General features: G+C 36.3%; 1 non-coding gene across 1 annotated transcript; it reads left to right on the top strand.

Moving 5' to 3' along the window:
• The first annotated feature begins 8,274 nt into the window (after positions 1–8,274).
• LOC150097722 (U5 spliceosomal RNA) lies at positions 8,275–8,395 on the top strand. Its single transcript, XR_016549760.1, has one exon. It is a non-coding gene; the product is annotated as a U5 spliceosomal RNA (small nuclear RNA).
• Positions 8,396–11,274: the final 2,879 nt, after the last annotated feature.

Below are 11,274 nucleotides of genomic sequence, written 5' to 3'. Positions count from 1 at the left end.
GGCAAGTTACTTGGTTGCTCAAATAATTGCCAAAAACAAGGAGCCACACACTATTGCCGAAACCACTATAAAGGAATCTTGCTGTGCTATTGTTCGAACAATGTTTGGATCCGAATTTGAGATACAAGTTAATAAAATCCCTTTGGCAGATTACACGATTGGAAGACGGATTCAAGACATGTCTGCTGACATTAAGTTGCAAATAAAAGATATTTTTCAAGACGATAATATGACTTTTACATTGCAGTTAGATGAATCAAGGTGGGTTAACGTAATTACTCGTTTTTATACGTTTCATTTATACTAACAGAATTAATGAGCAATTCTTGTGTTGTCTAGAACTTCCAATGAAAACTAGAGGCGGAGATATTTAAAACAGTAGATTGCTTCATGGAGGAAAATAATTTGCTATGGTTAAATTGTGTAGGAATATGCACAGATGGCGCTCCTACAGCTTTAACAAAGAAAGAGAATGAAAATATTATAATTACTCATTGCTTTTTATATCGCGAAGCATTAGTCATGCAAACCACTGATAATGAATTAAAAAAGGTTATGGACAAAGTTGTTCAAATGGTCAATTACATTAAAAGTAGACCTCTTAAATCAAGATTATTTGCTAAAATTTGTGAAGATATGGGAGCAAAATTTAAAAAAAACTTATACTACACTCAGAAGTTCGTTAGCTGGCAAGAAGTCGAGTGCTTTGTCGTGTATATGAATTGAGGGAAATGATGCTTAAACTTTTAGAGGAAAATCAACAAAATGAATTCTGCGATCTAATTCAAAATAAATTATTATGGTGCACAAAATTGGCATATCTTGCTGACATATTTGAACACTTGAATAAAATAAACACCAGTATGCAAGGAAAAAATATCTTAACAGCGGTGGATAAAATTTGTGCTATGAGAGACAAGATAGAAATTTGGAAAAGAAAAGTGAAAGAAGGAAATTTTGAAATGTTTTTCAAAACTGCAGACTGTGAACTAAAATGTGATATCAGTTCGCTAATTCTTGACCATTTAACAATGCTCGGAGAGAAAATTCATCACGACTTCCCAAATATTGAAATACAAGACTATGATTGGATCAGAAATCCATTTTTTTTCAACTGCAACGATTAACTTGTCACTTATTGAAGAAGAATTAGCTGAAATAAAAAAAAAATGATCAAAGTCTGTTAATGATGTATGAAGAGGTTGATTTAGACAACTTTTGGATTCGTGTTTCAAAAATGCATCCAAACATAAATAAAAAAGCGTTAAAAATTCTTTTGCAGTTTTCCACTACATACATGTGTGAAGTATCCTTTTCAACGATGGCAAACTTGACATTAAAACGTGGAAGCTTAAGAATGCTTGATGACGAAATGCGAGTGTCTTTATCTACTATTCCACCAACTATTGAAAAGCTGTGTTCATCCCATGAAGCTCATATACTCATTAAAAGTATATTATATATTTCTTTCTATTTCTTATAACAATGACATTAATTTTGTTATATTTCTTATAATAATGACATTAATTTTGGAAATAAATATAAATATATTATATATTTTTATTTTGTATATTTTATTATATATAAAAATACAGTATGATCGAAAAAACTCAACAAGCGAGCTATGAAATCTGTTTTCCCTATATTAAATACATTGAAAAATTTAGAAGAAAGAATCATTTCAACTCACTTGATGTGTTTTTTATTCGATCATACTGTGTTATATATTTTTAATAAAAATGAAAGGTTTCATGAGATAGGTTGTGTCCTGAAACAAGTTTAACCTCTGGTTTGCTAATAGACTGTATCGTGCCCTCAAGACAAGAGTATAGTCTAACTATATCACGCAACCTTTAAAGGAGTTATATGATATTTGATCTTATCAAATATCAAAAGGAGTTGCTTGTTATAGTAATGATGGGATCAGTTTTAAAAGGAGTAAATTATTAATCACTTACTATAAATAGTGAATTTTTATTAACCCGGTATCGGATGAACAGGAAGAGATTTTTAAATAAACCTTCTAAAAGTTATACAAAATATAATTGTAAAAGCATAATACTTAACCTACATCTGATCTGGCCACGTGACCCATGAGAGGCACATCACACTGAATTACTGTGCCGCAAAATTATGTTTGCCTAAAAAGTGTGTCACCAACATGAAAAGTTCGGAAAGCACTGGCTTAGACATTTAATAACATGGCCTATGTATGACATATCTCGGCAAACGTATCATAAATGCGAGAATAGAGCTACTATAAATACGGTATTTGCAACAAAAAAAAAAAAGGAAAAAAAAAGTAAGTTAGACTCGTTTCCTGGCATATTATTTACAAGAAGTAATTTAACACAAGCACTATTTTCATGAGAGAATATCCAAACGAAGATCGATTTCTTACAAATTTCTTTCAATGGCGAGTATTAGTCTGCAGAATACACATATCTGTTTGCTGTTAGTGGAAGATCTTGCCTTAAGTTTAGGCGGGGAAAGATGAATGAGGAACAATCTAAAATTTCGTATTAATGAAATTTATATTTTCGCTAATAATATTTATTTGGAAGTTCAGTTTTATATTATAATTCAAAAAACATAATTTACAATATTTTGTTGAGTACTTTAGGGAAAAGCGCTTACCCTATACGTCTATACCCCCCCCCCCCACTAAATGGAATGTCGCAGTATTGAACACAGATTAGTTTTAAATTGAATATTTGAATGCTGGAAAAATATCTGAATGCTGACGCTTGCGCACTTAGGCTGATTTTATTTGTCGAAAGATATTCATAAGTTTCTTGCTTCAAACGAGACAAGTCGGTGAGAATATGCGAGAAGTGTAGCCAAGCGCTTTTTATTTTATTTTAAACAAGAGAAGGTGCCTAGAACGTGTAGTATCGAAAATTCGTGAAAGGAAAAATCCGAATATTTCCTGCTACTTTAGCGTGGAGTAATTATTTAACAGGAAGCAAAGAATTAAGGAAAGCAATCAACCGGAAATATATAAAGCACAATATACCAGGTATGGATTTACAATATTTTGGAGTGATAAATTAGCAAATGGAGTGGGAACCAAGGAAAGCATTCAACTAGAAATTCAGAATATATTAGGTATAGGTTTATAGTATTTAGAGGCAGCAAAGACGCTGATTCCTTCTTTGTATTTATTACTTATTTAACGTATGGCTCGCACATGAAAAGTTACATAGACTAAAACTGTATGTCTAGGTTGTTTATCCAATCAACTGCCCTTGTGTGGCGTGGATGAAGTCCGACAGGATTTTCATGCTATGCACATTCTACTGTGATATGACTAAAGCAAAGCTTTGTATTCGATTTGTGATTTGTGATATGCACGGAGGGGTGAGTGAGGAGTCTTGACATATTCGGAAGGTTCTGAAAAATGTGACATAATTTTAGAAAAAAAAAATCGTTTAAATCGTCCAAACATCGATCTTTTCTTTTATTCTTCAATTTTGGAGTGAGAGTATTATGCTTCATATCCCGACGAATTAACCTATTGTTAAAATGTTTCCAGAAGGAGCTCATTACACCAACCACTATAACTGTTGGGAAATTTCGGGAACAAAGCTGCCTAGAAAATATCTTCACTTCCACTTTCCAGTAGCATTGTTTTTCTAAAAATTGCAATCATAGCGCGTGATGCAAAAACATTCAGCTTGTTTCGAATATTAAATCAGTGGTTTGAGGTTCAGCTCGATGAGTTAACTTTCATTACTAGTGAAGTTGTTTTTTATTAGAGTGGTAAACGATTTTTGTAGCTAAATAGTTCTTGTGTGATCTACACCACTAATGAACTTTTACGTTCTTTTTGGCAACTGTAATGGAAATGTACGGATTAGGTATAGGTAGCTGCGATGATCAGAGCGTGTAAAGCATGAGGCCCGATGAAGAACATAGTATGAGATGGATTACAGGATGTGCTTAATTCACAACGTTAGTGACAGTTTATCCACAATGAATTGTGTAAAAATGTGTGAACGTCATTAGCTTCATAAATTGTAACGCATTGAATCCTTGTGTGGGCTGTCTTTTTTTTATGAAAAACAGAGTACTCGCTATCTGCTTATGCATTCGGAAGTTAGGTTTTTGCAACGATAACTGAACGGGTTTTGACATGTTCTGCATTATATCAAGTTTTAAACAAAAGCCATACAAATATGACTGTGCAGTAAGTGCGCGAAATCACATGACTGCTCATAAAGAAAATCCGACCAAATCTTGTTTCTCCTGAATTTAACATCCCTTTACCCATCGTGAAGATAACTGTCTCTTGAAGAATCTTAACTAATTGAATTATACGTCTGATGTGAATCTTAAATTTCTGTCGAATTTTTAATTGAAAATGACGTGCACATCCCATATAGTCAGTCATTTAAAAAAAAAAAAAAAAATCGTTCATTTCTTCTACCTCCTTATGCGAGAAGAGGATTTCCACTACAAAGGTTCTCAATTTTTATCTGGCCAGAAGAATTTTCATCCTAAAATAAGTAATTATTAAAAAGTAATTAGTCTTAATTCAAAACATTAAACTAATTGAATCAATAAGAACTTTTTGAATCACTGATTTAAAATTCACTAATATTGCACATGTTTATATATTGTCGCATCCTGTGAACAAATCCTAAGACGAACTATTCTCATTTATAAAGGTTGGATCAATATAATGAAATAGGATTCATGATTTTTTTAATTTTCAGATAAATGTAAACATTAGGTTGGTTTAACTTGCAAAAAATTGCATTAAAAGTGGTATTTAAACCTCGGGAGCTCACAGCTGATCTGAGAGATACATGCAAAATGTTTAATATAAATATTCTTACACAACTCAGTGTATAGCTTGGGAAAAATTTTGATCTCTCGTCAGTAATCATTGACTCGAGTGTGATCTTTGATAAGGCAAAGTTTGGATTATGTACCGTCAGCAATGTGCTCGTTCGGCAGAGCAGGTAAGACTTGTTTTCGTTCACGCAATTTTTTTTCGCCTTCTCCTGTTCCTTGACATGGATTTGCCTTTTGACGATCTCAGTTTTAAAGAACTTTTGGCACTTTTCAGGCATTTAGGCAACATCCTAAACACAAAATGGCCCGATAAAGTCGGAAAACACCAGTTCATTGAAGTGGAGACAGAGGACCCCCAGCCTTCTGAACTTCCTCCCTCTTCATATGACAACGCTAGCGAGCCAGCAACAACTGACGACATCTCTATTTCAGATTCCAGTGGCTTTCAGGAGGTCAGAAGGAAGAAGAAAAAGTCCCCCGCAGCAGATCCTGAAATAATACCTCAGACCTTGGAACCTACAGCTCCATCAGCACTATCTACTGAAAGAACAGTCAGATACATTGACACAGCCCAAAGAGAGGATTCCACCAGTAATCTTGAGATCTAAGGAAAAATGGTCGTTATTTGCAGAGATGATGAAGAACACTAACATAAAGTTCTCATCAACTAAAAACACCGAAGATGGAGTCCGCATACAGCCCGAAGGAGCAACGGACTACCGCCAGTTCACCAGACTTATGGATGAACAGAAAGTCCCATATCACACTTACCAACTTAAAAGTGAAAAAAAAACCCCTTAAGGTAGTCATCAGAGGTGTGGCAGAAACCATAACAGCTGATGAAATAGCTACTGACCTCAGATCACAAGGCCTTGAATCAATTAAGATATCGCGCATGTACCGCGCAGACAAGCGCCTCATGCCTCTGGTCTTAATGGAGATCAGTAAAGACCACAGAGAAATTTACGACCTTAAGATTGTCTTCAACTTAGTCATCAAGACCGAACCACTCAGAAGAAAGGCTTCCGCCGGTCAATACCATCGCTGTCAAAAATTTAGGCATGCACAAAAGTTATGTAAAGCAGATTACAAGTGTGGTGGCAGCCATCCCTCGCACACTTGCACAAAATCACGGTCTACACCTGCTAAATGTGCGAATTGTGGCGGCCTCCATCCAGCCAATTATAAGGGCTGCTCAAGAAGACAAGAGCGGCGTTTGCCCCGCAAACTGAGATTCAAGCCATGAAACCTACGCCGGAAATCACAGTGCGGGGTGTTACGTGTTACAGCCGATAAAACATACGCTTCTATGGTCTCTCCGCGAATTTTACCCGGAGCCTCGACAGCTTGCCAAAACTCTGCAATGATTCTTGCAGTTTCTATATTTGGGTATGAAATAATGTTGGATTCAATATCCACTTAATTTTTGCCGTCATGTATTATATTTGCAGTGTTTTTTCTTTATGGAAAAACACTATGTTTTATTGCATTTAGCACATACTAGTAATGAATGTATCTCTCAGATATACCGCGATCTACGCTGCAATTTTTACCACTGCGAGCTCCCAAGGTTAAGCTATTATTTGACTTAGAAAATAATTTACAAACAAAGCAGTAAATTGCTTTGCTGGTTTCTGAAAAAATAGTTATTTAGGTCAAAAATATCTGGAAATAAAAAAGTTTTCGGCAAATATTCAATGTTATTTTGGAATCACCTATTTACGTGAATAATAATTCACATGCATCAAAGTTAACAAAACATCCCACAGATCAAGATTAACCGACGTCAATCTTTCTGCCATAATGAAGGTCGTATGTTCACAGTCTTTGAGTCCAAATTTTGGCAAGCTGGTTAACAATAAACGTTGTCGAGTGTAGTATTTTATTTAAAAAAAAAAACTACTTAAAATTACTATATATAATTATTTTATGCAGGTATATATAATATAACCCGAAAATATCATTTTCCCCAAAAATATTTTCATTAACATTTAAAAAATTCCCCAAAAGATAGACCCCCCCCCCAAAAAAAATAGAAGTATTTTATTTCAACACAAACAGAAAAAAATTTTCAAACTAACAGGAGGCTCTGTAAATTTTGTGATGGTTATTAATGAGAGTTTATACTTCTTTTAGACTGTATAAATATTGGATTTATTAAAATTTAATTTGGTTTAAATGCTATCTATTGTCAATCTTAATATAATAAAAATATTCTTTTTTTTTTAATTGTGATAATCATTATACTATTATTTTATGTCTTGTAATGACTTGGAAAATTAATAACAAAAATTTTATTTATTCTAATTTATTTATAATCATTCTTTCACTTCCCTTCGATTCTAATTAGTGAATTAGTCTAAAATTTTTTGCGGCCAACTTGAGATACAGTTTTATGGCAAATGGCCCACGGTCCAATTGACTTTGACACTCCTGCTGTATAGACTCGAGCAAAACCATGTGCTGCACCGGCAAACACAGTATCTAACTAAAACTTGTTATTAATTAGATGTGTGCGAGTTCGCTCCGCAGTAATAAAATTCAACCGAACGTGATAAAACTAAGAAACAATACGTACATAGTGAATGTTATGGCAGTGTCGCATATTATTGGAATTCGGTTGAAGAGAGTTGGCATTTCAACTCAATTGGCGGCTTGCGTTTATCTTTCCGTCCCGCGATCTTTTGTAACCTGCCATTGCTATCTGTTTCGCGTTAGGCTTAATTACTGTAAGAAAAGTCACAAAACAGAAAAATGGTCCGGGCCCGGTGAATAAAAAAAGTTCAGAATACGGGCACCAGAGGAATTTAGCCACTGGAATAATTCCTTATACTTCATTTAATACCATGAACAAAACTTTTTTGTAGCATTCCTTATGTAATCGATTTTACTTGTACACAATATTAGAACACAGTATTCTTTTTATATCCAATCTATATTACTGTTCTATGTATATTTATGTAACTATATTACTATTGTGCGCAGTATTTTTTTTATATACCCAATGTAGTGTGTGTATTGAAATGAGGTATCATAGCACAGTATATCAAATTAATAGAAATCTTAAGTTATACCTAAACATAAAATTGCCAATTATTAATATATTAATCTGAGAAAAAAAAAAGTGGATAATTTTATATAACCCTATCTATTACGCCAGTTCGCGGGGAAAATTTTCTCCCGTGACGTTTTCAGGCTAAAATGTAATACTCAGTCAAATATCTGTAGAATTATTTTCTAGTAAATCTGTAGAACATTTTGAACATAACATTATTAAATAAACTGTATATTTATAATAAACTTCGTAACATAATTAATGAAAACAGTATGTAACTTAAATTACAACTTTAATTTATATATTAAAAAAATAGTGATATTATTAAGGTGATTACAAAATGTTTTCATTTCAATACACCAATAAATGATTTATATCACGTTATCCTTATATCTTTAAGTTCGGTTTTGTTTCTTTAATCGCTCAGGTTTCCCTTCATAGGTCGTGATAATCTTTCGCCTTTTACTAAAGATTACCGTGGAGGGGAGCATTACAATGAGCCTATTGGCGAATTTTTGTGGTCCCACCGTTTGGTGGGACTTATATTTTGAATTTAACAAAAGAATTATACCAATACGTGTATCGCGCACAACATCTGCGTGTTACTTTATTATTTATCTATATCTGTGTTTCTTGCGTCTCGCAACTTTTCAGCACACCTTCGTATTTATGACATGATCTTAGATTTCATTATCAACCTTTTCAAGGATTTAGCCCAGAGTGGCCTGTTCTGGCCTTATCATCGTTGAATTTCTTTAGAGGACATCCTGGTTTATTTTTCCAAATGGTTTCTAATTTAAGGCTTGTTTTGGTAATCTTTCTGTTTTCATTTTTTCAACGTGTTCTATTTAGGTTTATATATTTTTTTAATTTTTCCTATTCCTGGTTTAATTCTTTCATAATTTCTTTTGTATTAAATGTAGTTTCTGGGGGGGAAAATACTAATTTTTATTAAACTGACATTTCTTAATCAGTCATGTTACTTTATTTGTAATATTATATAATTTGACATTAAAATATTTATATTAAATTCTTTTTATTCTAATTCATGGTTTAATATTTCAAAATAATTACGAAAACGTTTTAATTTTGGTACACCAATAAATGATTTATATCGTGTTATCCTTATATCGTCTCAAGTTCGGGTTTTTTTCTTTAATCGCTCAGGTTTCCCTTCATAGGTCGTGATAATCTTTCGCCTTTTACTAAAGATTACCGTTTTAAATGTAATGACGTAGAAATCACTCCGTTCTTAGTGGGAAGCCTGTTAAGAACGGTAAAAATTGACAGGTTCCCCCTCGAATCGAATATATAGAAAATAGCGACGACGTCATCCACAAGACATTCGCTAAATGGGACACAATTAAGAACATTTAAACGAGGCACTGATGTCGACTACCCGGATTGGAAATCAGGAGTGGTCATCTTCACAATGGAGATGAAAACTCCTGTTCCGAACTTTGTCACCATCGGCTCCGAAAAAGTCATGGTAAACTACCCAGGTGTCACAAAGCAATGCTACAGGTGTGGCTCAAACGAACACCTGGGAGCAGAGTGTGCCAAGGCCAAGTGCAGCAATTGTGGCGAATCTGGCCATTCCCTACCACATTGCACCAACCCCTGCAAGAAATGCCACCAAAAAGACCACAGTTACAATGTGTGTCAACACAGAACAGCAGCAGAACGAATGGGGGGTGCGATACAACCACTTCCCGTTCCTCCCCCCCTTAGCTCTGACAACACAGAACCACCAAAAATACCCACCCCGACCCCGCCACCGATATCAACAGCCCAACCCAAACGTGGCAAACAAGAGGGGTTCAAACAAGTATCACTGGGTAAAACCAAAAAGTACAGAAGCCAAAATTCAACAGCCAGCGTTCCCCCCACCACCACGAACGCAGATACAACCACAGCATCTGCCATAGAGGAAATGGACACCTCGACAGCAAAACGTCAAAGCGAACAGGTAGAAGACGAACAAGCTTCGTTTAAAAGGTTGCCTATGGGCGGAAACCCTACTACCCTCCCCACGACAGGAACAGAACCCACCCCAGCACCATTCCCTAAAATAATTCCAGGGGGAGCTACTATTCTCCACCACGTCCAAAAAGACCAGGACGGGTTCGAAAGAATCCACAATGCCATAGAGAAAAGCGGCGAGCCACACTTCTATGCCCACTACACAAAGGGTTCATCAAAACCCTGTGTTGGCTTGGAATGGGACAAACTTGCCGTGCCAGATATTCTAAATGAGGAACAAAACTCCTTTAGGAACTCCATTCTAGCCGCCAATATGGGCTTACACGACAGCGACATCACAGCGCTATACCAAGCACTAATCAAAATAGTTACCGAAGAGACACTAAAATTCTAATTGTCCCTCCCTATAACTACACCACTAAAATGAACAACACTTTTCGCGTCGCCACTCTCAACATTAACGGTCTGCGCTCCGTCAACGCACAACGCGCTGTTTGGAGCCTAATCTTACTGCATGAGGTTCATGTACTCTTTCTTCAGGAGACGCATTTTTATCAGTACTGGGACATAGAAAACTTCTCCAGAAGCTTCCCCGTTCAGAGCTTCTGGTGTTTCGGAGAGTGCTGTGCGAGGGGAGTGGGAATCCTTATTCGTCAGCCTATTCTAGGCGGGTTTTTCAATCTACAGAAAGATGCCGCAGGACGTCTAGTCTCTATAGACTGGAAGTTTCGAGGTAGAGTCATCCGCTTCCTTAATGTATATGCCCCCAACAACGCCCACCAGGGAAGCGGGTTCTTCATGTCCTTAGAACCCTATTTACACGGGGCTCAGTATATCATCGCCGGGGGGGACTGGAACTGCATCGTTGACGTAAGACTTGACAAAGTTGGTGGCAACATCAACTCCGGTACCGGTGGCTCAAGGGAACTGCAACTCTGCTGTGATAATGTCGACCTCATCGACATCTGGAGGGAACATAATCCAGACACAGTGGGTACCACATGGGCGAGAGGAGGAGTCGCAACGCGACTAGACCGCCTTTATATTTCCAGGAACCTTGGGCCACAAGTTATCTCGGTCAGGCATATAGCGGTTGGTAGCTCGATAACAGACCATGAAATGGTTCTGATGAACATCGAACTACCCGAGGTCGTAAAAACATCGAGAGGACCCTGGAAAATGCCTCCAAGCTTCCCCAAAATTTATAGCAAGGATTTGCAGCTGCTATGCGAAGGAAGGAAAAGGGCCCACTGGGACTGGGACGCGTGGGCCCAGTTCAAAACCGAGGCAAAAGAGCTCTTCCAAAACATCTCCAGAGAAAGAGCTCACGCGCAAAGGAAAAAAATGAGAGAGCTGTACCGAGAGCTAGGGTGGTACCGGGCTAACCAGAGAAACGGTATTCCTAGCGATTCGCTTATTAAAGCCGTGGAAATCGA

The sequence above is a fragment of the Typopeltis vanoorti genome, chromosome 17 (assembly GCF_054136105.1).
Source record: "Typopeltis vanoorti isolate ZY-2024b chromosome 17, IOZ_Tvanoo_1.0, whole genome shotgun sequence".
Taxonomy (NCBI): domain Eukaryota; kingdom Metazoa; phylum Arthropoda; class Arachnida; order Uropygi; family Thelyphonidae; genus Typopeltis; species Typopeltis vanoorti.
This window is presented reverse-complemented; position numbering and strand designations above follow the sequence as displayed.